The following is a 25,825-nucleotide window of genomic DNA, read 5'->3' on the forward strand; positions in this document are numbered from 1 at the left end:
CAAATGAACATATCTAGGAGACAAAAACAGACTCACAGGTACAGAGAAAGGACTTACGGTTGACAAGGGGAGGGTGAGGGAGGGAAGGATTGGGGGTTTGGGATTAGAAGGTGGAAACTATTGTACGTAGGATGGATAAAAATCAAGGTCCTACTGTATAGCACAGGGAACTATATTCAATATCCTGTGATAAACCATAATGGAAAATACTATGAAAAAGACTCTACATGTGTATAACTGAGTCACTTTGCTGTACAGCAGAAATTAAACACAACGTTGTAAATAAGAAAAAATATAGATATATTTGAACAGGGGAATGACATGTCCCTGACGAGTTCTTTAGCATCTATAGCAAAGTTTGCAATGAACGAATTCAAATCTTTCCCTAACCCTTTCACATTTAGCTTTTAATTTATAGAACCAAAATACTGAGGAGGATGTGATTGAATGTCTAAATAATTCCCAGCCAGTAAGACTCCCTTATGCATAAATGACACATCACTAAAGTGTAAAACTGTTGTGATTCAAAGGACACCATTAAGAAAGTGAAAAGACAAAAGAAAACGACCTGTTATACATCACAGAATGTCAACTTGAAGGACTGTGGTTTCTCATCAGAAAACATAGAGACCAGAAAAGAATGGAATAACATCTTTAAAGTATTAAAGGAAAAGACCAAACCAGGATATTATATCCTTAAAGCAGGGATATCCTTAAAGACTGAAAGCCAAACAAAAGCCAAAACGAAGGCTGATGGAGATGAGAGAAAACTAAGAGAATTCATCACCAGACAAACTGCTCTAAAAATATTCCATGAAAGGAACTTCTTCAGGCTGAAGTGAAATGACACAAGAAAGAAGTAAGCTTGCAACTTCAGGAACAAAGGGAGGGCAACAACAACGGCATGTATCTGGAAAAACGATCCTCTGACATTATTTTATATATGTATGACTTTTTTTTTTTTTTTTTTTTTTGGCCGCGCCTGCGTGGCTTGCGGGATCTTAGTTCCCCTACCAGGGACTGAACCCGGGGCCCCAGCAGTGAAAGTGCTGAGTCCTAACCACTGGACCGCCAGGGAATTCCCTGTATATGTATGAAAGAAGGACTCCACAGTCTCAGAGGGTGGCGTTCAAGTCATAGAAAGGTGACCCATATGACAGCTATAACAAAGAGTGGAAGGTAAAAGAATCTATATGGATGTAAGGCTTCTGGATTTTATTGAATTGGTAAAATATTAACTCTAGACTGTGAAACAGTACGTATACATAGTGTTATTCCAAGAACAATTAAAAAATGACAAACTCAAGAAAACTGGATCACCTCAATAGTCCTATATTTAGGAATTGTGGACAAGATAGCTAAAACATTCACATACCTGTTTTGTGAAAAGATTTTCTCTTGGTTAATTGCCTAGGAGTGGAGTGGGCTTTTGGGTCATATGGTAAGTATGGCCCTCTCAGCCAGCCCTGGCCACCACTTCAGGTGTCACCCCAGCAGGATCTGGGTGGTGCGGGCACTTCCGTTCTTAGCGGCTCTCCCCTCCAGTGCCGCCAGGGGAAAGGGCAGGAGGACGCAGAGGCGCTGCTGCCAAAGCTGCCGCCTCTTGTGGGAGCTGCACAGCCAGCAACCTTGCTCCGCTTTGCTGGGCAGGGACCCCGTCCAGTACGGTTAGTTCCCCCGACAGCACTGGGGCCAGGCCAGGGGAGAAGGGCCAGCTGTCCTGCCAGGAAGCTCATCACCCTCAAGGCAAACACCTCCAACCCTCAGACCCCGGGAGATTCAGAAGCGCTAGACGGTCCAGGCGCGTATCCTCACCGGTGCGCCCCAGGGCGTGACGTGTACTCTGCGCATGCGCCACCCCTCGCTAACCTCTTTATTGCGTCCCGCAGACGCAAGCCCATTGTTCGCTCACAGGTTGCAGGGCTATAAATACCAGCAACAGGCCAAACAGTGCGCACTCTGCTTTGGGCCGACTTGGCAGCTGAAGGAGAGTGCTCGGCGCCCAGCCTCTATCCAAGGACCGATCTCACCCAAGTCCCCTACGGGCACTTACTTAGGTTGGCCCTGCCCCTCACGCCCGCCCCGGGCACTGGGGGACCAGCACCTGCCAGGAGGGCTCGGCTGCCCCCAGCCCGCTCCCCGCGCCCACAGACTTCCCGTGGCCGGCCCGGGTCACCCAGCTGTCTATGGCCAGCTATCCACTCGCAGGCCAGCCCACAAGTGTCCAGTGACTCTGCATCTGGGCTTTGCCACAGAGTCTCTGAGACCCCATTCTACCATCCCGCAGGCCCCGCGCTCCTTTCTGGGGGTCCATAAGGACCACCTGCAGCCGAGGCCATCGGAAGAAGGCGGTGATGGGTGCTCTCATCTCCATGATGTTCCGTAGCTCAGTGTCCGCAGTGGGCACAGACACTGTCAGTGTGGCGCGGGGGCAGCCAGTGCCGCCCACGACACCCAGCTGTGTCCCAAACTGCAGCACAGAGCAGACGGCGTTGAGGGCCCCGGGAGAGAGCGGGAAAGGGATGGCCAAGCAGGAGGACGTCCCCACAGTCGTAGGGGGGAACAACGACCAGAGAAGCGGCCCCGATGGCACCGGGGGCACACGATCTGCATTTAGGCCCCTGGGGGTCACTTTATTCGTGCCCAGGCCTGGACCTCTGCAGAGAAACCTCCACGCCAAGAGGCCAGAAGACAGTCCCAACAGGACACGCCACACCTCCTGTATGAGCTCCTGCCCTAAAAGAAACGCCGTCACGAGCTCCTATAGCTCCACCCGAGGTTTCCCGCCCGTGAACAGTAGGAGGGGTCCCGCCATACCGCAAGGGCTGCCCCAGAAGTCCTCAAAGAAAGGGAGCGAGGAGGGCCCTCCGTCGCCCTCTGCAGCTCCGGTGGTTTCCCGGAGGAAAAGCCAGCCTGACAAGGATGCAGAGGCAACAAGAGGGCAGAAACCGGCCTGGAGGAACTGCTCCCCCACATCTGACAGTCCCAGGCCCCCAAAACGCAGGTTTCCTCTGCTGCCGCACAGGCGAGGGGAGCCTCTGAGGCTGCCCTCACCCCCTCAGCTGGGTTTCCGGGTCACCGCCGAAGACCTAGACGCGGAGAAGGAAGCACGGCTCCGGCGCATCCTCGGAAGCCTGGCTCCTGACTGGCCCGCTCCTGCCGCTGCTGCGGCTTCCCTTCCCTGCTCCATCTCTGGGGGGCCTGATTGGCAGCAGCGAGGAACCCTGTATTTGAAACGGCAAGCTCCAGCCTTCGCCTGGGCTCCAGCACCCCCAGCTAAGCGCAGCCATGCAGAAGCATCTTCTGGGGGTGGTTCATCCACAAGTTCCACCGTGGGCACCCATTTGAAACGGCAGGCTCCAGCCTTCGCCTGTGCTCCAGCACCCCCAGCTAAGCGCAGCCGCGCAGAAGCATCTTCTGGGGGTGCTTCATCCACAAATTCCACCATGGGCACCCATTTGAAACGGCAGGTTCCAGCCTTCGCCTGTGCTCCAGCACCCCCAGCTAAGCGCAGCCGCGCAGAAGCATCTTCTGGGGGTGCTTCCTCCACAAATTCCACCGTGGGCGCCCATGCCAGCACCCAGCTGGGTGCAGAGCGGCTGCCCAAGATCTGAGCTGCATCTTTTCAGCTCTCAGCATTACGGCAGGAACCAGGGCGCCCCTCCCCTAGCACCACACACAGCAATGGGGGAAGCGTGGGCCTGAACTCCGGGGCCCTCTCCTCACCAGAGCTACCCCCATGGTGACCACGGGACCCAGCAATAAGAATAAGCTTCGGTTTGAAGACACTACTGCCCCCATCTTAAGTCACATCCCTGGGGGCACACCCAGGCAGGGCCCCCCTACTTCCAGCGGAGGGCCCAGCCCATGCCCAGCCAAGGCTGCCTTTAGGGGCGTGTTGGTTCCGGCCTCTACTCCTAGCAGCCTCACCTCCGCAGTGGGCACAGCAAGGTGCCGCCTTGCTGTTAGGGCAAGGCCCTTGGCTGGACATAAAACCACTGGGCCATCGACCAAGTCATTCTCCTCCAGGCAGAGATTCCTTATTACCTTGGGGTGTAAGAGGAGAAAGTTGGCCTGAGCCAAGAAGTTCGGGGAGGGCCCTCCCAGGCTGGGCCTCGTGTGGACCCTGTTTCGATGTGAAACGGATGTCTTAGCCCTAACCTCTGTAATCCTGGAGCAAACTGGGAACCCAGAGATACAGCATTCCGTTCCCACCCCCGGCCTGCAGTCTTCCCCCCAAAGGTGGATGGTCCCAGCGGTCAGAGTCCTCAGGACAGTAAACAAGAGGCCCTAGCCTCGTCCCCTTCAGTCCTGGAACAAGGGGATACCCTTGTGTTGTCTTCATAACTTATAATAAAGCTTTGTCCTTGTTCTTTTGCATAATCCTCACGTGTCTGTGATCTGTAGATCAAGTGTGGAAAAGCACTGGCTTGTGTGAGTGGTGACATGGAAAGCCAGACCTGTTTACAGTTTCCTGTGGACCCACGCATAGGGTGTGGAGAATAGCACAATGGGATGGCTACAAGGACTGACCCCTGAATAGTAAAAGTGTGTTTTGAGTTTAAGTGATGCAGCCCAGGATAAAATGAGCCCAAGGTAGGGATAAATAGGGAGGCTCATCCTTGTCTGTTGGAATTGCTACTTCTCACCCACCTCTGACTTGGAGGGGGCTAGGTCATCCCGAGTGTACAACAGGAGCCCGCACTCTACACACTAGTCTTTTCTAATGCAGCAACTCTCTTTTTTATTTTCTACTTTTTTACTTTTAGAGTCCTAGGCAAATCACCTACATACATATCTCCCCTAAAGAGTATGGGCTTGGCATCAAGCTTTCTGGAATGGGTCAAACAAGGAAAGCTTTAATTCTAGGATGTGACATCTCCTGGAGCAATCTGTGACATTCTGCTTTAAAAAAAGCAGAAGGACTCCATGAATACATCTCTTCCCTTTTCCAACAAATAAAGATGAAAGGGAACTATTTGCAGAGGAAAGAAGCAAACATTAATTTTAATTATAAAAGATTAAAAGACTTCCAGTTTGCGGCGCCTCTTGTCCCTCTGAGGGAGGCACAAGTGCAAATGAACATATCTAGGAGACAAAAACAGACTCACAGGTACAGAGAAAGGACTTACGGTTGACAAGGGGAGGGTGAGGGAGGGAAGGATTGGGGGTTTGGGATTAGAAGGTGGAAACTATTGTACGTAGGATGGATAAAAATCAAGGTCCTACTGTATAGCACAGGGAACTATATTCAATATCCTGTGATAAACCATAATGGAAAATACTATGAAAAAGACTCTACATGTGTATAACTGAGTCACTTTGCTGTACAGCAGAAATTAAACACAACGTTGTAAATAAGAAAAAATATAGATATATTTGAACAGGGGAATGACATGTCCCTGACGAGTTCTTTAGCATCTATAGCAAAGTTTGCAATGAACGAATTCAAATCTTTCCCTAACCCTTTCACATTTAGCTTTTAATTTATAGAACCAAAATACTGAGGAGGATGTGATTGAATGTCTAAATAATTCCCAGCCAGTAAGACTCCCTTATGCATAAATGACACATCACTAAAATGTAAAACTGTTGTGATTCAAAGGACACCATTAACAAAGTGAAAAGACAAAAGAAAACGACCTGTTATACATCACAGAATGTCAACTTGAAGGACTGTGGTTTCTCATCAGAAAACATAGAGACCAGAAAAGAATGGAATAACATCTTTAAAGTATTAAAGGAAAAGACCAAACCAGGATATTATATCCTTAAAGCAGGGATATCCTTAAAGACTGAAAGCCAAACAAAAGCCAAAACGAAGGCTGATGGAGATGAGAGAAAACTAAGAGAATTCATCACCAGACAAACTGCTCTAAAAATATTCCATGAAAGGAACTTCTTCAGGCTGAAGTGAAATGACACAAGAAAGAAGTAAGCTTGCAACTTCAGGAACAAAGGAAGGGCAACAACAACGGCACGTATCTGGAAAAACGATCCTCTGACATTATTTTATATATGTATGACTTTTTTTTTTTTTTTTTTTTGGCCGCGCCTGCGTGGCTTGCGGGATCTTAGTTCCCCTACCAGGGACTGAACCCGGGGCCCCAGCAGTGAAAGTGCTGAGTCCTAACCACTGGACCGCCAGGGAATTCCCTGTATATGTATGAAAGAAGGACTCCACAGTCTCAGAGGGTGGCGTTCAAGTCATAGAAAGGTGACCCATATGACAGCTATAACAAAGAGTGGAAGGTAAAAGAATCTATATGGATGTAAGGCTTCTGGATTTTATTGAATTGGTAAAATATTAACTCTAGACTGTGAAACAGTACGTATACATAGTGTTATTCCAAGAACAATTAAAAAATGACAAACTCAAGAAAACTGGATCACCTCAATAGTCCTATATTTAGGAATTGTGGACAAGATAGCTAAAACATTCACATACCTGTTTTGTGAAAAGATTTTCTCTTGGTTAATTGCCTAGGAGTGGAGTGGGCTTTTGGGTCATATGGTAAGTATGGCCCTCTCAGCCAGCCCTGGCCACCACTTCAGGTGTCACCCCAGCAGGATCTGGGTGGTGCGGGCACTTCCGTTCTTAGCGGCTCTCCCCTCCAGTGCCGCCAGGGGAAAGGGCAGGAGGACGCAGAGGCGCTGCTGCCAAAGCTGCCGCCTCTTGTGGGAGCTGCACAGCCAGCAACCTTGCTCCGCTTTGCTGGGCAGGGACCCCGTCCAGTACGGTTAGTTCCCCCGACAGCACTGGGGCCAGGCCAGGGGAGAAGGGCCAGCTGTCCTGCCAGGAAGCTCATCACCCTCAAGGCAAACACCTCCAACCCTCAGACCCCGGGAGATTCAGAAGCGCTAGACGGTCCAGGCGCGTATCCTCACCGGTGCGCCCCAGGGCGTGACGTGTACTCTGCGCATGCGCCACCCCTCGCTAACCTCTTTATTGCGTCCCGCAGACGCAAGCCCATTGTTCGCTCACAGGTTGCAGGGCTATAAATACCAGCAACAGGCCAAACAGTGCGCACTCTGCTTTGGGCCGACTTGGCAGCTGAAGGAGAGTGCTCGGCGCCCAGCCTCTATCCAAGGACCGATCTCACCCAAGTCCCCTACGGGCACTTACTTAGGTTGGCCCTGCCCCTCACGCCCGCCCCGGGCACTGGGGGACCAGCACCTGCCAGGAGGGCTCGGCTGCCCCCAGCCCGCTCCCCGCGCCCACAGACTTCCCGTGGCCGGCCCGGGTCACCCAGCTGTCTATGGCCAGCTATCCACTCGCAGGCCAGCCCACAAGTGTCCAGTGACTCTGCATCTGGGCTTTGCCACAGAGTCTCTGAGACCCCATTCTACCATCCCGCAGGCCCCGCGCTCCTTTCTGGGGGTCCATAAGGACCACCTGCAGCCGAGGCCATCGGAAGAAGGCGGTGATGGGTGCTCTCATCTCCATGATGTTCCGTAGCTCAGTGTCCGCAGTGGGCACAGACACTGTCAGTGTGGCGCGGGGGCAGCCAGTGCCGCCCACGACACCCAGCTGTGTCCCAAACTGCAGCACAGAGCAGACGGCGTTGAGGGCCCCGGGAGAGAGCGGGAAAGGGATGGCCAAGCAGGAGGACGTCCCCACAGTCGTAGGGGGGAACAACGACCAGAGAAGCGGCCCCGATGGCACCGGGGGCACACGATCTGCATTTAGGCCCCTGGGGGTCACTTTATTCGTGCCCAGGCCTGGACCTCTGCAGAGAAACCTCCACGCCAAGAGGCCAGAAGACAGTCCCAACAGGACACGCCACACCTCCTGTATGAGCTCCTGCCCTAAAAGAAACGCCGTCACGAGCTCCTATAGCTCCACCCGAGGTTTCCCGCCCGTGAACAGTAGGAGGGGTCCCGCCATACCGCAAGGGCTGCCCCAGAAGTCCTCAAAGAAAGGGAGCGAGGAGGGCCCTCCGTCGCCCTCTGCAGCTCCGGTGGTTTCCCGGAGGAAAAGCCAGCCTGACAAGGATGCAGAGGCAACAAGAGGGCAGAAACCGGCCTGGAGGAACTGCTCCCCCACATCTGACAGTCCCAGGCCCCCAAAACGCAGGTTTCCTCTGCTGCCGCACAGGCGAGGGGAGCCTCTGAGGCTGCCCTCACCCCCTCAGCTGGGTTTCCGGGTCACCGCCGAAGACCTAGACGCGGAGAAGGAAGCACGGCTCCGGCGCATCCTCGGAAGCCTGGCTCCTGACTGGCCCGCTCCTGCCGCTGCTGCGGCTTCCCTTCCCTGCTCCATCTCTGGGGGGCCTGATTGGCAGCAGCGAGGAACCCTGTATTTGAAACGGCAAGCTCCAGCCTTCGCCTGGGCTCCAGCACCCCCAGCTAAGCGCAGCCATGCAGAAGCATCTTCCGGGGGTGGTTCATCCACAAGTTCCACCGTGGGCACCCATTTGAAACGGCAGGCTCCAGCCTTCGCCTGTGCTCCAGCACCCCCAGCTAAGCGCAGCCGCGCAGAAGCATCTTCTGGGGGTGCTTCATCCACAAATTCCACCATGGGCACCCATTTGAAACGGCAGGTTCCAGCCTTCGCCTGTGCTCCAGCACCCCCAGCTAAGCGCAGCCACGCAGAAGCATCTTCTGGGGGTGCTTCCTCCACAAATTCCACCGTGGGCGCCCATGCCAGCACCCAGCTGGGTGCAGAGCGGCTGCCCAAGATCTGAGCTGCATCTTTTCAGCTCTCAGCATTACGGCAGGAACCAGGGCGCCCCTCCCCTAGCACCACACACAGCAATGGGGGAAGCGTGGGCCTGAACTCCGGGGCCCTCTCCTCACCAGAGCTACCCCCATGGTGACCACGGGACCCAGCAATAAGAATAAGCTTCGGTTTGAAGACACTACTGCCCCCATCTTAAGTCACATCCCTGGGGGCACACCCAGGCAGGGCCCCCCTACTTCCAGCGGAGGGCCCAGCCCATGCCCAGCCAAGGCTGCCTTTAGGGGCGTGTTGGTTCCGGCCTCTACTCCTAGCAGCCTCACCTCCGCAGTGGGCACAGCAAGGTGCCGCCTTGCTGTTAGGGCAAGGCCCTTGGCTGGACATAAAACCACTGGGCCATCGACCAAGTCATTCTCCTCCAGGCCGAGATTCCTTATTACCTTGGGGTGTAAGAGGAGAAAGTTGGCCTGAGCCAAGAAGTTCGGGGAGGGCCCTCCCAGGCTGGGCCTCGTGTGGACCCTGTTTCGATGTGAAACGGATGTCTTAGCCCTAACCTCTGTAATCCTGGAGCAAACTGGGAACCCAGAGATACAGCATTCCGTTCCCACCCCCGGCCTGCAGTCTTCCCCCCAAAGGTGGATGGTCCCAGCGGTCAGAGTCCTCAGGACAGTAAACAAGAGGCCCTAGCCTCGTCCCCTTCAGTCCTGGAACAAGGGGATACCCTTGTGTTGTCTTCATAACTTATAATAAAGCTTTGTCCTTGTTCTTTTGCATAATCCTCACGTGTCTGTGATCTGTAGATCAAGTGTGGAAAAGCACTGGCTTGTGTGAGTGGTGACATGGAAAGCCAGACCTGTTTACAGTTTCCTGTGGACCCACGCATAGGGTGTGGAGAATAGCACAATGGGATGGCTACAAGGACTGACCCCTGAATAGTAAAAGTGTGTTTTGAGTTTAAGTGATGCAGCCCAGGATAAAATGAGCCCAAGGTAGGGATAAATAGGGAGGCTCATCCTTGTCTGTTGGAATTGCTACTTCTCACCCACCTCTGACTTGGAGGGGGCTAGGTCATCCCAAGTGTACAACAGGAGCCCGCACTCTACACACTAGTCTTTTCTAATGCAGCAACTCTCTTTTTTATTTTCTACTTTTTTACTTTTAGAGTCCTAGGCAAATCACCTACATACATATCTCCCCTAAAGAGTATGGGCTTGGCATCAAGCTTTCTGGAATGGGTCAAACAAGGAAAGCTTTAATTCTAGGATGTGACATCTCCTGGAGCAATCTGTGACATTCTGCTTTAAAAAAAGCAGAAGGACTCCATGAATACATCTCTTCCCTTTTCCAACAAATAAAGATGAAAGGGAACTATTTGCAGAGGAAAGAAGCAAACATTAATTTTAATTATAAAAGATTAAAAGACTTCCAGTTTGCGGCGCCTCTTGTCCCTCTGAGGGAGGCACAAGTGCAAATGAACATATCTAGGAGACAAAAACAGACTCACAGGTACAGAGAAAGGACTTACGGTTGACAAGGGGAGGGTGAGGGAGGGAAGGATTGGGGGTTTGGGATTAGAAGGTGGAAACTATTGTACGTAGGATGGATAAAAATCAAGGTCCTACTGTATAGCACAGGGAACTATATTCAATATCCTGTGATAAACCATAATGGAAAATACTATGAAAAAGACTCTACATGTGTATAACTGAGTCACTTTGCTGTACAGCAGAAATTAAACACAACGTTGTAAATAAGAAAAAATATAGATATATTTGAACAGGGGAATGACATGTCCCTGACGAGTTCTTTAGCATCTATAGCAAAGTTTGCAATGAACGAATTCAAATCTTTCCCTAACCCTTTCACATTTAGCTTTTAATTTATAGAACCAAAATACTGAGGAGGATGTGATTGAATGTCTAAATAATTCCCAGCCAGTAAGACTCCCTTATGCATAAATGACACATCACTAAAATGTAAAACTGTTGTGATTCAAAGGACACCATTAAGAAAGTGAAAAGACAAAAGAAAACGACCTGTTATACATCACAGAATGTCAACTTGAAGGACTGTGGTTTCTCATCAGAAAACATAGAGACCAGAAAAGAATGGAATAACATCTTTAAAGTATTAAAGGAAAAGACCAAACCAGGATATTATATCCTTAAAGCAGGGATATCCTTAAAGACTGAAAGCCAAACAAAAGCCAAAACGAAGGCTGATGGAGATGAGAGAAAACTAAGAGAATTCATCACCAGACAAACTGCTCTAAAAATATTCCATGAAAGGAACTTCTTCAGGCTGAAGTGAAATGACACAAGAAAGAAGTAAGCTTGCAACTTCAGGAACAAAGGGAGGGCAACAACAACGGCACGTATCTGGAAAAACGATCCTCTGACATTATTTTATATATGTATGACTTTTTTTTTTTTTTTTTTTTTTGGCCGCGCCTGCGTGGCTTGCGGGATCTTAGTTCCCCTACCAGGGACTGAACCCGGGGCCCCAGCAGTGAAAGTGCTGAGTCCTAACCACTGGACCGCCAGGGAATTCCCTGTATATGTATGAAAGAAGGACTCCACAGTCTCAGAGGGTGGCGTTCAAGTCATAGAAAGGTGACCCATATGACAGCTATAACAAAGAGTGGAAGGTAAAAGAATCTATATGGATGTAAGGCTTCTGGATTTTATTGAATTGGTAAAATATTAACTCTAGACTGTGAAACAGTACGTATACATAGTGTTATTCCAAGAACAATTAAAAAATGACAAACTCAAGAAAACTGGATCACCTCAATAGTCCTATATTTAGGAATTGTGGACAAGATAGCTAAAACATTCACATACCTGTTTTGTGAAAAGATTTTCTCTTGGTTAATTGCCTAGGAGTGGAGTGGGCTTTTGGGTCATATGGTAAGTATGGCCCTCTCAGCCAGCCCTGGCCACCACTTCAGGTGTCACCCCAGCAGGATCTGGGTGGTGCGGGCACTTCCGTTCTTAGCGGCTCTCCCCTCCAGTGCCGCCAGGGGAAAGGGCAGGAGGACGCAGAGGCGCTGCTGCCAAAGCTGCCGCCTCTTGTGGGAGCTGCACAGCCAGCAACCTTGCTCCGCTTTGCTGGGCAGGGACCCCGTCCAGTACGGTTAGTTCCCCCGACAGCACTGGGGCCAGGCCAGGGGAGAAGGGCCAGCTGTCCTGCCAGGAAGCTCATCACCCTCAAGGCAAACACCTCCAACCCTCAGACCCCGGGAGATTCAGAAGCGCTAGACGGTCCAGGCGCGTATCCTCACCGGTGCGCCCCAGGGCGTGACGTGTACTCTGCGCATGCGCCACCCCTCGCTAACCTCTTTATTGCGTCCCGCAGACGCAAGCCCATTGTTCGCTCACAGGTTGCAGGGCTATAAATACCAGCAACAGGCCAAACAGTGCGCACTCTGCTTTGGGCCGACTTGGCAGCTGAAGGAGAGTGCTCGGCGCCCAGCCTCTATCCAAGGACCGATCTCACCCAAGTCCCCTACGGGCACTTACTTAGGTTGGCCCTGCCCCTCACGCCCGCCCCGGGCACTGGGGGACCAGCACCTGCCAGGAGGGCTCGGCTGCCCCCAGCCCGCTCCCCGCGCCCACAGACTTCCCGTGGCCGGCCCGGGTCACCCAGCTGTCTATGGCCAGCTATCCACTCGCAGGCCAGCCCACAAGTGTCCAGTGACTCTGCATCTGAGCTTTGCCACAGAGTCTCTGAGACCCCATTCTACCATCCCGCAGGCCCCGCGCTCCTTTCTGGGGGTCCATAAGGACCATCTGCAGCCGAGGCCATCGGAAGAAGGCGGTGATGGGTGCTCTCATCTCCATGATGTTCCGTAGCTCAGTGTCCGCAGTGGGCACAGACACTGTCAGTGTGGCGCGGGGGCAGCCAGTGCCGCCCACGACACCCAGCTGTGTCCCAAACTGCAGCACAGAGCAGACGGCGTTGAGGGCCCCGGGAGAGAGCGGGAAAGGGATGGCCAAGCAGGAGGACGTCCCCACAGTCGTAGGGGGGAACAACGACCAGAGAAGCGGCCCCGATGGCACCGGGGGCACACGATCTGCATTTAGGCCCCTGGGGGTCACTTTATTCGTGCCCAGGCCTGGACCTCTGCAGAGAAACCTCCACGCCAAGAGGCCAGAAGACAGTCCCAACAGGACACGCCACACCTCCTGTATGAGCTCCTGCCCTAAAAGAAACGCCGTCACGAGCTCCTATAGCTCCACCCGAGGTTTCCCGCCCGTGAACAGTAGGAGGGGTCCCGCCATACCGCAAGGGCTGCCCCAGAAGTCCTCAAAGAAAGGGAGCGAGGAGGGCCCTCCGTCGCCCTCTGCAGCTCCGGTGGTTTCCCGGAGGAAAAGCCAGCCTGACAAGGATGCAGAGGCAACAAGAGGGCAGAAACCGGCCTGGAGGAACTGCTCCCCCACATCTGACAGTCCCAGGCCCCCAAAACGCAGGTTTCCTCTGCTGCCGCACAGGCGAGGGGAGCCTCTGAGGCTGCCCTCACCCCCTCAGCTGGGTTTCCGGGTCACCGCCGAAGACCTAGACGCGGAGAAGGAAGCACGGCTCCGGCGCATCCTCGGAAGCCTGGCTCCTGACTGGCCCGCTCCTGCCGCTGCTGCGGCTTCCCTTCCCTGCTCCATCTCTGGGGGGCCTGATTGGCAGCAGCGAGGAACCCTGTATTTGAAACGGCAAGCTCCAGCCTTCGCCTGGGCTCCAGCACCCCCAGCTAAGCGCAGCCATGCAGAAGCATCTTCTGGGGGTGGTTCATCCACAAGTTCCACCGTGGGCACCCATTTGAAACGGCAGGCTCCAGCCTTCGCCTGTGCTCCAGCACCCCCAGCTAAGCGCAGCCGCGCAGAAGCATCTTCTGGGGGTGCTTCATCCACAAATTCCACCATGGGCACCCATTTGAAACGGCAGGTTCCAGCCTTCGCCTGTGCTCCAGCACCCCCAGCTAAGCGCAGCCGCGCAGAAGCATCTTCTGGGGGTGCTTCCTCCACAAATTCCACCGTGGGCGCCCATGCCAGCACCCAGCTGGGTGCAGAGCGGCTGCCCAAGATCTGAGCTGCATCTTTTCAGCTCTCAGCATTACGGCAGGAACCAGGGCGCCCCTCCCCTAGCACCACACACAGCAATGGGGGAAGCGTGGGCCTGAACTCCGGGGCCCTCTCCTCACCAGAGCTACCCCCATGGTGACCACGGGACCCAGCAATAAGAATAAGCTTCGGTTTGAAGACACTACTGCCCCCATCTTAAGTCACATCCCTGGGGGCACACCCAGGCAGGGCCCCCCTACTTCCAGCGGAGGGCCCAGCCCATGCCCAGCCAAGGCTGCCTTTAGGGGCGTGTTGGTTCCGGCCTCTACTCCTAGCAGCCTCACCTCCGCAGTGGGCACAGCAAGGTGCCGCCTTGCTGTTAGGGCAAGGCCCTTGGCTGGACATAAAACCACTGGGCCATCGACCAAGTCATTCTCCTCCAGGCCGAGATTCCTTATTACCTTGGGGTGTAAGAGGAGAAAGTTGGCCTGAGCCAAGAAGTTCGGGGAGGGCCCTCCCAGGCTGGGCCTCGTGTGGACCCTGTTTCGATGTGAAACGGATGTCTTAGCCCTAACCTCTGTAATCCTGGAGCAAACTGGGAACCCAGAGATACAGCATTCCGTTCCCACCCCCGGCCTGCAGTCTTCCCCCCAAAGGTGGATGGTCCCAGCGGTCAGAGTCCTCAGGACAGTAAACAAGAGGCCCTAGCCTCGTCCCCTTCAGTCCTGGAACAAGGGGATACCCTTGTGTTGTCTTCATAACTTATAATAAAGCTTTGTCCTTGTTCTTTTGCATAATCCTCACGTGTCTGTGATCTGTAGATCAAGTGTGGAAAAGCACTGGCTTGTGTGAGTGGTGACATGGAAAGCCAGACCTGTTTACAGTTTCCTGTGGACCCACGCATAGGGTGTGGAGAATAGCACAATGGGATGGCTACAAGGACTGACCCCTGAATAGTAAAAGTGTGTTTTGAGTTTAAGTGATGCAGCCCAGGATAAAATGAGCCCAAGGTAGGGATAAATAGGGAGGCTCATCCTTGTCTGTTGGAATTGCTACTTCTCACCCACCTCTGACTTGGAGGGGGCTAGGTCATCCCGAGTGTACAACAGGAGCCCGCACTCTACACACTAGTCTTTGCTAATGCAGCAAATCTCTTTTTTATTTTCTACTTTTTTACTTTTAGAGTCCTAGGCAAATCACCTACATACATATCTCCCCTAAAGAGTATGGGCTTGGCATCAAGCTTTCTGGAATGGGTCAAACAAGGAAAGCTTTAATTCTAGGATGTGACATCTCCTGGAGCAATCTGTGACATTCTGCTTTAAAAAAAGCAGAAGGACTCCATGAATACATCTCTTCCCTTTTCCAACAAATAAAGATGAAAGGGAACTATTTGCAGAGGAAAGAAGCAAACATTAATTTTAATTATAAAAGATTAAAAGACTTCCAGTTTGCGGCGCCTCTTGTCCCTCTGAGGGAGGCACAAGTGCAAATGAACATATCTAGGAGACAAAAACAGACTCACAGGTACAGAGAAAGGACTTACGGTTGACAAGGGGAGGGTGAGGGAGGGAAGGATTGGGGGTTTGGGATTAGAAGGTGGAAACTATTGTACGTAGGATGGATAAAAATCAAGGTCCTACTGTATAGCACAGGGAACTATATTCAATATCCTGTGATAAACCATAATGGAAAATACTATGAAAAAGACTCTACATGTGTATAACTGAGTCACTTTGCTGTACAGCAGAAATTAAACACAACGTTGTAAATAAGAAAAAATATAGATATATTTGAACAGGGGAATGACATGTCCCTGACGAGTTCTTTAGCATCTATAGCAAAGTTTGCAATGAACGAATTCAAATCTTTCCCTAACCCTTTCACATTTAGCTTTTAATTTATAGAACCAAAATACTGAGGAGGATGTGATTGAATGTCTAAATAATTCCCAGCCAGTAAGACTCCCTTATGCATAAATGACACATCACTAAAGTGTAAAACTGTTGTGATTCAAAGGACACCATTAAGAAAGTGAAAAGACAAAAGAAAACGACCTGTTATACATCACAGAATGTCAACTTGAAGGACTGTGGTTTCTCATCAGAAAACATAGAGACCAGAAAAGAATGGAATAACATCTTTAAAGTATTAAAGGAAAAGACCAAACCAGGATATTATATCCTTAAAGCAGGGATATCCTTAAAGACTGAAAGCCAAACAAAAGCCAAAACGAAGGCTGATGGAGATGAGAGAAAACTAAGAGAATTCATCACCAGACAAACTGCTCTAAAAATATTCCATGAAAGGAACTTCTTCAGGCTGAAGTGAAATGACACAAGAAAGAAGTAAGCTTGCAACTTCAGGAACAAAGGGAGGGCAACAACAACGGCACGTATCTGGAAAAACGATCCTCTGACATTATTTTATATATGTATGACTTTTTTTTTTTTTTTTTTTTTTTGGCCGCGCCTGCGTGGCTTGCGGGATCTTAGTTCCCCTACCAGGGACTGAACCCGGGGCCCCAGCAGTGAAAGTGCTGAGTCCTAACCACTGGACCGCCAGGGAATTCCCTGTATATGTATGAAAGAAGGACTCCACAGTCTCAGAGGGTGGCGTTCAAGTCATAGAAAGGTGACCCATATGACAGCTATAACAAAGAGTGGAAGGTAAAAGAATCTATATGGATGTAAGGCTTCTGGATTTTATTGAATTGGTAAAATATTAACTCTAGACTGTGAAACAGTACGTATACATAGTGTTATTCCAAGAACAATTAAAAAATGACAAACTCAAGAAAACTGGATCACCTCAATAGTCCTATATTTAGGAATTGTGGACAAGATAGCTAAAACATTCACATACCTGTTTTGTGAAAAGATTTTCTCTTGGTTAATTGCCTAGGAGTGGAGTGGGCTTTTGGGTCATATGGTAAGTATGGCCCTCTCAGCCAGCCCTGGCCACCACTTCAGGTGTCACCCCAGCAGGATCTGGGTGGTGCGGGCACTTCCGTTCTTAGCGGCTCTCCCCTCCAGTGCCGCCAGGGGAAAGGGCAGGAGGACGCAGAGGCGCTGCTGCCAAAGCTGCCGCCTCTTGTGGGAGCTGCACAGCCAGCAACCTTGCTCCGCTTTGCTGGGCAGGGACCCCGTCCAGTACGGTTAGTTCCCCCGACAGCACTGGGGCCAGGCCAGGGGAGAAGGGCCAGCTGTCCTGCCAGGAAGCTCATCACCCTCAAGGCAAACACCTCCAACCCTCAGACCCCGGGAGATTCAGAAGCGCTAGACGGTCCAGGCGCGTATCCTCACCGGTGCGCCCCAGGGCGTGACGTGTACTCCGCGCATGCGCCACCCCTCGCTAACCTCTTTATTGCGTCCCGCAGACGCAAGCCCATTGTTCGCTCACAGGTTGCAGGGCTATAAATACCAGCAACAGGCCAAACAGTGCGCACTCTGCTTTGGGCCGACTTGGCAGCTGAAGGAGAGTGCTCGGCGCCCAGCCTCTATCCAAGGACCGATCTCACCCAAGTCCCCTACGGGCACTTACTTAGGTTGGCCCTGCCCCTCACGCCCGCCCCGGGCACTGGGGGACCAGCACCTGCCAGGAGGGCTCGGCTGCCCCCAGCCCGCTCCCCGCGCCCACAGACTTCCCGTGGCCGGCCCGGGTCACCCAGCTGTCTATGGCCAGCTATCCACTCGCAGGCCAGCCCACAAGTGTCCAGTGACTCTGCATCTGGGCTTTGCCACAGAGTCTCTGAGACCCCATTCTACCATCCCGCAGGCCCCGCGCTCCTTTCTGGGGGTCCATAAGGACCACCTGCAGCCGAGGCCATCGGAAGAAGGCGGTGATGGGTGCTCTCATCTCCATGATGTTCCGTAGCTCAGTGTCCGCAGTGGGCACAGACACTGTCAGTGTGGCGCGGGGGCAGCCAGTGCCGCCCACGACACCCAGCTGTGTCCCAAACTGCAGCACAGAGCAGACGGCGTTGAGGGCCCCGGGAGAGAGCGGGAAAGGGATGGCCAAGCAGGAGGACGTCCCCACAGTCGTAGGGGGGAACAACGACCAGAGAAGCGGCCCCGATGGCACCGGGGGCACACGATCTGCATTTAGGCCCCTGGGGGTCACTTTATTCGTGCCCAGGCCTGGACCTCTGCAGAGAAACCTCCACGCCAAGAGGCCAGAAGACAGTCCCAACAGGACACGCCACACCTCCTGTATGAGCTCCTGCCCTAAAAGAAACGCCGTCACGAGCTCCTATAGCTCCACCCGAGGTTTCCCGCCCGTGAACAGTAGGAGGGGTCCCGCCATACCGCAAGGGCTGCCCCAGAAGTCCTCAAAGAAAGGGAGCGAGGAGGGCCCTCCGTCGCCCTCTGCAGCTCCGGTGGTTTCCCGGAGGAAAAGCCAGCCTGACAAGGATGCAGAGGCAACAAGAGGGCAGAAACCGGCCTGGAGGAACTGCTCCCCCACATCTGACAGTCCCAGGCCCCCAAAACGCAGGTTTCCTCTGCTGCCGCACAGGCGAGGGGAGCCTCTGAGGCTGCCCTCACCCCCTCAGCTGGGTTTCCGGGTCACCGCCGAAGACCTAGACGCGGAGAAGGAAGCACGGCTCCGGCGCATCCTCGGAAGCCTGGCTCCTGACTGGCCCGCTCCTGCCGCTGCTGCGGCTTCCCTTCCCTGCTCCATCTCTGGGGGGCCTGATTGGCAGCAGCGAGGAACCCTGTATTTGAAACGGCAAGCTCCAGCCTTCGCCTGGGCTCCAGCACCCCCAGCTAAGCGCAGCCATGCAGAAGCATCTTCTGGGGGTGGTTCATCCACAAGTTCCACCGTGGGCACCCATTTGAAACGGCAGGCTCCAGCCTTCGCCTGTGCTCCAGCACCCCCAGCTAAGCGCAGCCGCGCAGAAGCATCTTCTGGGGGTGCTTCATCCACAAATTCCACCATGGGCACCCATTTGAAACGGCAGGTTCCAGCCTTCGCCTGTGCTCCAGCACCCCCAGCTAAGCGCAGCCGCGCAGAAGCATCTTCTGGGGGTGCTTCCTCCACAAATTCCACCGTGGGCGCCCATGCCAGCACCCAGCTGGGTGCAGAGCGGCTGCCCAAGATCTGAGCTGCATCTTTTCAGCTCTCAGCATTACGGCAGGAACCAGGGCGCCCCTCCCCTAGCACCACACACAGCAATGGGGGAAGCGTGGGCCTGAACTCCGGGGCCCTCTCCTCACCAGAGCTACCCCCATGGTGACCACGGGACCCAGCAATAAGAATAAGCTTCGGTTTGAAGACACTACTGCCCCCATCTTAAGTCACATCCCTGGGGGCACACCCAGGCAGGGCCCCCCTACTTCCAGCGGAGGGCCCAGCCCATGCCCAGCCAAGGCTGCCTTTAGGGGCGTGTTGGTTCCGGCCTCTACTCCTAGCAGCCTCACCTCCGCAGTGGGCACAGCAAGGTGCCGCCTTGCTGTTAGGGCAAGGCCCTTGGCTGGACATAAAACCACTGGGCCATCGACCAAGTCATTCTCCTCCAGGCCGAGATTCCTTATTACCTTGGGGTGTAAGAGGAGAAAGTTGGCCTGAGCCAAGAAGTTCGGGGAGGGCCCTCCCAGGCTGGGCCTCGTGTGGACCCTGTTTCGATGTGAAACGGATGTCTTAGCCCTAACCTCTGTAATCCTGGAGCAAACTGGGAACCCAGAGATACAGCATTCCGTTCCCACCCCCGGCCTGCAGTCTTCCCCCCAAAGGTGGATGGTCCCAGCGGTCAGAGTCCTCAGGACAGTAAACAAGAGGCCCTAGCCTCGTCCCCTTCAGTCCTGGAACAAGGGGATACCCTTGTGTTGTCTTCATAACTTATAATAAAGCTTTGTCCTTGTTCTTTTGCATAATCCTCACGTGTCTGTGATCTGTAGATCAAGTGTGGAAAAGCACTGGCTTGTGTGAGTGGTGACATGGAAAGCCAGACCTGTTTACAGTTTCCTGTGGACCCACGCATAGGGTGTGGAGAATAGCACAATGGGATGGCTACAAGGACTGACCCCTGAATAGTAAAAGTGTGTTTTGAGTTTAAGTGATGCAGCCCAGGATAAAATGAGCCCAAGGTAGGGATAAATAGGGAGGCTCATCCTTGTCTGTTGGAATTGCTACTTCTCACCCACCTCTGACTTGGAGGGGGCTAGGTCATCCCGAGTGTACAACAGGAGCCCGCACTCTACACACTAGTCTTTGCTAATGCAGCAAATCTCTTTTTTATTTTCTACTTTTTTACTTTTAGAGTCCTAGGCAAATCACCTACATACATATCTCCCCTAAAGAGTATGGGCTTGGCATCAAGCTTTCTGGAATGGGTCAAACAAGGAAAGCTTTAATTCTAGGATGTGACATCTCCTGGAGCAATCTGTGACATTCTGCTTTAAAAAAAGCAGAAGGACTCCATGAATACATCTCTTCCCTTTTCCAACAAATAAAGATGAAAGGGAACTATTTGCAGAGGAAAGAAGCAAACATTAATTTTAATTATAAAAGATTAAAAGACTTCCAGTTTGCGGCGCCTCTTGTCCCTCTGAGGGAGGCACAAGTGCAAATGAACATATCTAGGAGACAAAAACAGACTCACAGGTACAGAGAAAGGACTTACGGTTGACAAGGGGAGGGTGAGGGAGGGAAGGATTGGGGGTTTGGGATTAGAAGGTGGAAACTATTGTACGTAGGATGGATAAAAATCAAGGTCCTACTGTATAGCACAGGGAACTATATTCAATATCCTGTGATAAACCATAATGGAAAATACTATGAAAAAGACTCTACATGTGTATAACTGAGTCACTTTGCTGTACAGCAGAAATTAAACACAACGTTGTAAATAAGAAAAAATATAGATATATTTGAACAGGGGAATGACATGTCCCTGACGAGTTCTTTAGCATCTATAGCAAAGTTTGCAATGAACGAATTCAAATCTTTCCCTAACCCTTTCACATTTAGCTTTTAATTTATAGAACCAAAATACTGAGGAGGATGTGATTGAATGTCTAAATAATTCCCAGCCAGTAAGACTCCCTTATGCATAAATGACACATCACTAAAATGTAAAACTGTTGTGATTCAAAGGACACCATTAAGAAAGTGAAAAGACAAAAGAAAACGACCTGTTATACATCACAGAATGTCAACTTGAAGGACTGTGGTTTCTCATCAGAAAACATAGAGACCAGAAAAGAATGGAATAACATCTTTAAAGTATTAAAGGAAAAGACCAAACCAGGATATTATATCCTTAAAGCAGGGATATCCTTAAAGACTGAAAGCCAAACAAAAGCCAAAACGAAGGCTGATGGAGATGAGAGAAAACTAAGAGAATTCATCACCAGACAAACTGCTCTAAAAATATTCCATGAAAGGAACTTCTTCAGGCTGAAGTGAAATGACACAAGAAAGAAGTAAGCTTGCAACTTCAGGAACAAAGGGAGGGCAACAACAACGGCACGTATCTGGAAAAACGATCCTCTGACATTATTTTATATATGTATGACTTTTTTTTTTTTTTTTTTTTTTGGCCGCGCCTGCGTGGCTTGCGGGATCTTAGTTCCCCTACCAGGGACTGAACCCGGGGCCCCAGCAGTGAAAGTGCTGAGTCCTAACCACTGGACCGCCAGGGAATTCCCTGTATATGTATGAAAGAAGGACTCCACAGTCTCAGAGGGTGGCGTTCAAGTCATAGAAAGGTGACCCATATGACAGCTATAACAAAGAGTGGAAGGTAAAAGAATCTATATGGATGTAAGGCTTCTGGATTTTATTGAATTGGTAAAATATTAACTCTAGACTGTGAAACAGTACGTATACATAGTGTTATTCCAAGAACAATTAAAAAATGACAAACTCAAGAAAACTGGATCACCTCAATAGTCCTATATTTAGGAATTGTGGACAAGATAGCTAAAACATTCACATACCTGTTTTGTGAAAAGATTTTCTCTTGGTTAATTGCCTAGGAGTGGAGTGGGCTTTTGGGTCATATGGTAAGTATGGCCCTCTCAGCCAGCCCTGGCCACCACTTCAGGTGTCACCCCAGCAGGATCTGGGTGGTGCGGGCACTTCCGTTCTTAGCGGCTCTCCCCTCCAGTGCCGCCAGGGGAAAGGGCAGGAGGACGCAGAGGCGCTGCTGCCAAAGCTGCCGCCTCTTGTGGGAGCTGCACAGCCAGCAACCTTGCTCCGCTTTGCTGGGCAGGGACCCCGTCCAGTACGGTTAGTTCCCCCGACAGCACTGGGGCCAGGCCAGGGGAGAAGGGCCAGCTGTCCTGCCAGGAAGCTCATCACCCTCAAGGCAAACACCTCCAACCCTCAGACCCCGGGAGATTCAGAAGCGCTAGACGGTCCAGGCGCGTATCCTCACCGGTGCGCCCCAGGGCGTGACGTGTACTCTGCGCATGCGCCACCCCTCGCTAACCTCTTTATTGCGTCCCGCAGACGCAAGCCCATTGTTCGCTCACAGGTTGCAGGGCTATAAATACCAGCAACAGGCCAAACAGTGCGCACTCTGCTTTGGGCCGACTTGGCAGCTGAAGGAGAGTGCTCGGCGCCCAGCCTCTATCCAAGGACCGATCTCACCCAAGTCCCCTACGGGCACTTACTTAGGTTGGCCCTGCCCCTCACGCCCGCCCCGGGCACTGGGGGACCAGCACCTGCCAGGAGGGCTCGGCTGCCCCCAGCCCGCTCCCCGCGCCCACAGACTTCCCGTGGCCGGCCCGGGTCACCCAGCTGTCTATGGCCAGCTATCCACTCGCAGGCCAGCCCACAAGTGTCCAGTGACTCTGCATCTGGGCTTTGCCACAGAGTCTCTGAGACCCCATTCTACCATCCCGCAGGCCCCGCGCTCCTTTCTGGGGGTCCATAAGGACCACCTGCAGCCGAGGCCATCGGAAGAAGGCGGTGATGGGTGCTCTCATCTCCATGATGTTCCGTAGCTCAGTGTCCGCAGTGGGCACAGACACTGTCAGTGTGGCGCGGGGGCAGCCAGTGCCGCCCACGACACCCAGCTGTGTCCCAAACTGCAGCACAGAGCAGACGGCGTTGAGGGCCCCGGGAGAGAGCGGGAAAGGGATGGCCAAGCAGGAGGACGTCCCCACAGTCGTAGGGGGGAACAACGACCAGAGAAGCGGCCCCGATGGCACCGGGGGCACACGATCTGCATTTAGGCCCCTGGGGGTCACTTTATTCGTGCCCAGGCCTGGACCTCTGCAGAGAAACCTCCACGCCAAGAGGCCAGAAGACAGTCCCAACAGGACACGCCACACCTCCTGTATGAGCTCCTGCCCTAAAAGAAACGCCGTCACGAGCTCCTATAGCTCCACCCGAGGTTTCCCGCCCGTGAACAGTAGGAGGGGTCCCGCCATACCGCAAGGGCTGCCCCAGAAGTCCTCAAAGAAAGGGAGCGAGGAGGGCCCTCCGTCGCCCTCTGCAGCTCCGGTGGTTTCCCGGAGGAAAAGCCAGCCTGACAAGGATGCAGAGGCAACAAGAGGGCAGAAACCGGCCTGGAGGAACTGCTCCCCCACATCTGACAGTCCCAGGCCCCCAAAACGCAGGTTTCCTCTGCTGCCGCACAGGCGAGGGGAGCCTCTGAGGCTGCCCTCACCCCCTCAGCTGGGTTTCCGGGTCACCGCCGAAGACCTAGACGCGGAGAAGGAAGCACGGCTCCGGCGCATCCTCGGAAGCCTGGCTCCTGACTGGCCCGCTCCTGCCGCTGCTGCGGCTTCCCTTCCCTGCTCCATCTCTGGGGGGCCTGATTGGCAGCAGCGAGGAACCCTGTATTTGAAACGGCAAGCTCCAGCCTTCGCCTGGGCTCCAGCACCCCCAGCTAAGCGCAGCCATGCAGAAGCATCTTCTGGGGGTGGTTCATCCACAAGTTCCACCGTGGGCACCCATTTGAAACGGCAGGCTCCAGCCTTCGCCTGTGCTCCAGCACCCCCAGCTAAGCGCAGCCGCGCAGAAGCATCTTCTGGGGGTGCTTCATCCACAAATTCCACCATGGGCACCCATTTGAAACGGCAGGTTCCAGCCTTCGCCTGTGCTCCAGCACCCCCAGCTAAGCGCAGCCGCGCAGAAGCATCTTCTGGGGGTGCTTCCTCCACAAATTCCACCGTGGGCGCCCATGCCAGCACCCAGCTGGGTGCAGAGCGGCTGCCCAAGATCTGAGCTGCATCTTTTCAGCTCTCAGCATTACGGCAGGAACCAGGGCGCCCCTCCCCTAGCACCACACACAGCAATGGGGGAAGCGTGGGCCTGAACTCCGGGGCCCTCTCCTCACCAGAGCTACCCCCATGGTGACCACGGGACCCAGCAATAAGAATAAGCTTCGGTTTGAAGACACTACTGCCCCCATCTTAAGTCACATCCCTGGGGGCACACCCAGGCAGGGCCCCCCTACTTCCAGCGGAGGGCCCAGCCCATGCCCAGCCAAGGCTGCCTTTAGGGGCGTGTTGGTTCCGGCCTCTACTCCTAGCAGCCTCACCTCCGCAGTGGGCACAGCAAGGTGCCGCCTTGCTGTTAGGGCAAGGCCCTTGGCTGGACATAAAACCACTGGGCCATCGACCAAGTCATTCTCCTCCAGGCCGAGATTCCTTATTACCTTGGGGTGTAAGAGGAGAAAGTTGGCCTGAGCCAAGAAGTTCGGGGAGGGCCCTCCCAGGCTGGGCCTCGTGTGGACCCTGTTTCGATGTGAAACGGATGTCTTAGCCCTAACCTCTGTAATCCTGGAGCAAACTGGGAACCCAGAGATACAGCATTCCGTTCCCACCCCCGGCCTGCAGTCTTCCCCCCAAAGGTGGATGGTCCCAGCGGTCAGAGTCCTCAGGACAGTAAACAAGAGGCCCTAGCCTCGTCCCCTTCAGTCCTGGAACAAGGGGATACCCTTGTGTTGTCTTCATAACTTATAATAAAGCTTTGTCCTTGTTCTTTTGCATAATCCTCACGTGTCTGTGATCTGTAGATCAAGTGTGGAAAAGCACTGGCTTGTGTGAGTGGTGACATGGAAAGCCAGACCTGTTTACAGTTTCCTGTGGACCCACGCATAGGGTGTGGAGAATAGCACAATGGGATGGCTACAAGGACTGACCCCTGAATAGTAAAAGTGTGTTTTGAGTTTAAGTGATGCAGCCCAGGATAAAATGAGCCCAAGGTAGGGATAAATAGGGAGGCTCATCCTTGTCTGTTGGAATTGCTACTTCTCACCCACCTCTGACTTGGAGGGGGCTAGGTCATCCCGAGTGTACAACAGGAGCCCGCACTCTACACACTAGTCTTTGCTAATGCAGCAAATCTCTTTTTTATTTTCTACTTTTTTACTTTTAGAGTCCTAGGCAAATCACCTACATACATATCTCCCCTAAAGAGTATGGGCTTGGCATCAAGCTTTCTGGAATGGGTCAAACAAGGAAAGCTTTAATTCTAGGATGTGACATCTCCTGGAGCAATCTGTGACATTCTGCTTTAAAAAAAGCAGAAGGACTCCATGAATACATCTCTTCCCTTTTCCAACAAATAAAGATGAAAGGGAACTATTTGCAGAGGAAAGAAGCAAACATTAATTTTAATTATAAAAGATTAAAAGACTTCCAGTTTGCGGCGCCTCTTGTCCCTCTGAGGGAGGCACAAGTGCAAATGAACATATCTAGGAGACAAAAACAGACTCACAGGTACAGAGAAAGGACTTACGGTTGACAAGGGGAGGGTGAGGGAGGGAAGGATTGGGGGTTTGGGATTAGAAGGTGGAAACTATTGTACGTAGGATGGATAAAAATCAAGGTCCTACTGTATAGCACAGGGAACTATATTCAATATCCTGTGATAAACCATAATGGAAAATACTATGAAAAAGACTCTACATGTGTATAACTGAGTCACTTTGCTGTACAGCAGAAATTAAACACAACGTTGTAAATAAGAAAAAATATAGATATATTTGAACAGGGGAATGACATGTCCCTGACGAGTTCTTTAGCATCTATAGCAAAGTTTGCAATGAACGAATTCAAATCTTTCCCTAACCCTTTCACATTTAGCTTTTAATTTATAGAACCAAAATACTGAGGAGGATGTGATTGAATGT

This window comes from Mesoplodon mirus (assembly GCF_964341445.2).
Source record: "Mesoplodon mirus genome assembly, chromosome: 13".
Taxonomy (NCBI): Eukaryota; Metazoa; Chordata; class Mammalia; order Artiodactyla; family Ziphiidae; genus Mesoplodon; species Mesoplodon mirus.